A 4465-nucleotide genomic window follows, 5' to 3' on the forward strand; every position below is an offset into this window, starting at 1 on the left:
TGCCGATTCTCAGACTGATCTGCTCTACTTTAATGCCAGGCCAAGTTTTGATGCCAATAAATAAACAACAAAGGAGTTAAATTCAACTCTTCCGTCGGCTGTGCGACCTTTCAAGCAAAAAAAAAAAAAACTAAGGAGAGAATTGACAATTACATGCTTGCAAATTTTTTGTTCGCAACCTTTCGAACTCAATTATTTTGCACCGTTTGATCCGATCGAAAGGGCAGAATCTTCGATCGAAGATCACCGAGCGCTAAAACTCAATCAAGTCGAAAACCCAAGACCTCGACCCCGCGAACCCAGCCCCTTTCACTTCTTTATACTCCTTTTGCAAATGCAAAAAAAGGTGCGTGACCCTTTTTCATTCCCGACTTTAGTTTTGTCAACTGCTCAGGTGAGATCAACCTTTGCGAAGATCTTAGGCAGGGTTAGATGAATCTAGGGCTCATCGATTTGATTTTCTGACGGCGCGTACAAAAATACCAATGCAAAAAAAGGGGTTTGAGATCCGCGACCTTTCCTTGACAATCGATTCCCTAACTAAGGCGAATTTCGCAATTTTCTTTAATTTCGTTTGACATTTTGTCTGAGTTTTCTGGGTCATTGTGTTGATTCTGAAAATGGTTTTGAATTCGATTTGGATCTCATAAATCATTTTATTGAACTTTAACCCATAGCTTGAACTGAACTTTCGTTTTGTTTATGAGGGCTTGGAAAAAATGTGAAAGGTCACAGCTGAATCAGAAAATATTAAGTTCCCACATTTTGTTAAGCTTTTCATGGACCTTATTGAATTTATGAGATATTACTTTTGCAAGACCAAAAACCAAATTTTCTTTCTATTTCCCCACACTTTATTTTTCTGAGGCTACTCACAGACTTTAATAAATGAATTATAGCTGTGTAAATGAGGTTCCTAATACTCTAACGCCCTTCCCTCTGTCCACCCACCCATTTGACGGTGCAAAATCGGTGGCTCAGTGAGGCAGAAATTCCCACAATTTGCATGCGGCTTCTAATTATACAAATCGCTGCTGAGCTGCGGTCATTTAAATCTGGCCATGGCTAACTTGCCAAGTCCGTTCGATCCTATCTGTGGGATCTGTCGTTTTGGGCTGATAAGTAAAAGCCGGCTTAGGAAGCGGCTTACTCCTTCCTGTCGCAGGATGGTTGTTGTTTTTCCTGCAGAAACACCAGCTGGACTAAAATCGAGCCTGGGAAAGTCCGTTTTGTGCCTCAGGTGTTTCTCGTCGTCGGTACCCGATGTCACCGAAGGACTGTACTCGCCTGGAGGCCTCTACCTGTTCCTCTGTTGTCATTGTCTTGGCTTTAACTACCTTTTATTTGGGAATTTCCCAAAACAAATGAAAATAAAGTGCAAGGCTCAACAAAAGTCAAATGGCCGCGGGGCACGGGCCCGAGAATCGGGGAGATCGTAGAGTTAGGATGCGATCCGGGATCTGAACGAGATCAGTTACCACTACTGAGTAGGAGGCCATTGTTTTGTATATCGGTCCTTCTCTGGTAAGTGATCCTCTTGTGCAGTGCACATGGTTTTGTCCCGCTCTCATTGTGCGTGTTGTTATCGATTGCCTGCTACTTTTTGGTTCTTTCTTTTGTAGCTCCTCTTCTGTTTCTTCTTCTTCGGAGTCTTCTTCTCTTTCTTATGGCGACAGACTGTCTGGCGCGTCGGCGTCTGGGCTTCACCTTATGTGTACTTGATCTTTTATGTACCAGGAGTTTACATAAGCAAATACACCCGTCCCTCTCTTTCATTTCCATTTCTCGATCTGGCATCATTTATATTATGGGATTATTGATTCAGACTCGAGTGCGCACTCATAGATATCCATGAGAATTGTATTTCCCTAACATTTCTTTAGATCTGAACTGAGCAGGATTTTATGCATTGTACTTTGATTGTTAAATGAGGCAAGAGAAGTTTTAGACTCCGTTCAAATCTTCCCCAAATGAGCCTGTAATAAATGTTATTTTAAAATAAAACTAATCCGTTTCAGCAAGGCCGCTTTTTCTTAAATGGGAACGGTTTAAAAAGATTAAATTGTATTTAAAAGGAAAAAAATAATTTTTCCTAATACCTATCATAAATTCAATCCTCACAGGATAATATACAGTGAGGATACACTTAATAATACAGTTTTCATCTGTCAAGCTAAAACTGGTGCTTATCGTATTGTGAATATTTTTGATGCGCTTAAAGTTTGTTGCTTCTTATAATTATTAATTTGAAAACGAATACTAATGATATAATAGGCAAATTCATCATATCTATATATAATTTTCAGTAATATAGCTCAGTTTAAAATATTCTCAGTCATTGCAGTGAGACTTCAAAGCAAAATCATATGGTTATACGACCACGCACATATTAGTTTTCTATTCTATTATCACGGTTTCCCCTCAATCAGTGGCACTTTTATCATGTCAACCTCGATAAAGTGAATGTCGTTTGAATTGTAACAATTTCCATTGTGATCAAACTGAATATTTCCTTTCACACTCTTTTTATGGGTCTGGTGGTATATGTCTATGGAGCGATATAAAGCGGGGCGAGGTTCTACCCTAACAATTCGGTTGGGCATTGACGGTGGATCCTTTTGTCTCTGGCCATAGCTATCAGACCAAATGACACTCCAATTTGGAGAGGCATTTCCACATTAATAAGCAGGCAAACACATTGGGCATAAAGGCAGCCAAATAAATGCCCATAATGGAAGAATATGAACATAAAGATGGGACAGGGAGGTGAATAGAAAAATGCAGAGAAGTCGTTTCTTCCAGTGTCTTTTTGTGTTTTGTTCCTCAGGTTGTCGCTCACTGTTCTACGAAAAGCGTGTGGCCAACAATGGGATCGCTTCGGTGCGCATCCGTGGCAGACGCATAAACCAAGATCTGTGGACAATGGGCAGAGCCGCATCAACTTCCTTTCCTCCAGAAGGGAATGGGAATGGGAGTGGGAGTAGGAGTATCTACCTGCCACCCGATGGCTTATTGTTGGACGATCGCCGTCGCCAGCATGTCTGGCAAGATCAGCAGTTTCGGACCTACACAATGGGCCCTGCTCTGTAGATTAGTAAAGAATTGCTGAGATCATTCTGAAATTTCATTTCGTTTCATTTCATTCATGGTATAATCTATTTTCCTTTAAATGCTTTATATGCATTTTGTTTCTATTGCTGTTGCTGCATGGTTTCCATGTCTGTCTGTATAGTTGAATGAGCCCTGGAGTGGCGACAAACTGTCTGGCAGGATCTCGATCTCATGACCAACTGGTTTGAGTCACCTTGTGTGTGTCGTCTCTTTCGTCTTGTTAACCAACTCATATCTTTGGACGATGACAATTCACTAAATGGATCACTTGCGAGGCTGTTCACTTGGAAGGAGAGGTCTCTCGGGTCACTCAGGTGTCATCTGTAGATCAAAGCTTACCAATCCATTCTGACAGTTACATTTTGACGCATCACCCCGCATCCAATATTTTCAGTGAGACACCCTCCCCAAAGCGACCCTAAAACGTTAAACTCCTCTCTGTAGGAAACAATCGACAGGACAACCCCTCTTCAATTGCCGAACAATGGCGAGTTTTAAATCCCCGAGCTTAGTATAATAAAAATTCAAACGAGCGTAAAACGCTAATCTCTGCCACAGAATGTATATGTATCTTTTGGCCTGCATCCATGAGTGCGTGTATCTATTCCATGTGCAAATTTGTTTATTGGTAAATCTGTGCAGCGATGCATTGATTGTCTACCAAATGTCAGATTAGATCAGCGTGGAACATGCTCTGGAACATCCGGTCATCCGCTGGAGAGTTTTGCAGTGGCATTAAGAAGTGGCATTGTTGCACGAGTGTGAGCCTCGATTGATTGGGTACAGTTATGCCTGCTTATCAATGCACCGAAAGAATTGGAGTTATCTAAAATTTTAATTTTATATTTGAAACTTTTATTTTGCATCTAGCTTGTAATCCTTTAGTAGGTATCTAAACGCTACGATAAATTATAACTTTGTTTTATAAAAATACCAACATTGAAATGTTACTTTTAATAATTTTTCTAAGTGCAATCTGGCTGTAGTTGGGGTAGTCGCTCAATTAACCCATGGCAAATGCTGTCATAATGCGCACTTAGTTGTTGCTCCATATATAAAAAATAATGCTTTCCAATTCCCATTCAATATAGAGGAAATATCAGGGATAATAATGCCGAGGAATACAACAAATAAAGAACGCGAACAAAGCGAAAAAAAAACAACGTAACGATGACGCGAACTCTGATGCTCTCTCTGTCTAACTGTGCATCCCTATCTCTTTTGCTCTCTCGCTCACTGAATAACACCCAGAGAATAATGAAAGGCGGAAACAATAACGAAAAACAACAACAAAAGTTACACATATATTGCGCAGGATACACAAGGATATACATAATGTCTGGAGTGGCCAAGG

This window comes from Drosophila sechellia, chromosome 3L (genome assembly GCF_004382195.2).
Source record: "Drosophila sechellia strain sech25 chromosome 3L, ASM438219v1, whole genome shotgun sequence".
NCBI classification, from domain to species: domain Eukaryota; kingdom Metazoa; phylum Arthropoda; class Insecta; order Diptera; family Drosophilidae; genus Drosophila; species Drosophila sechellia.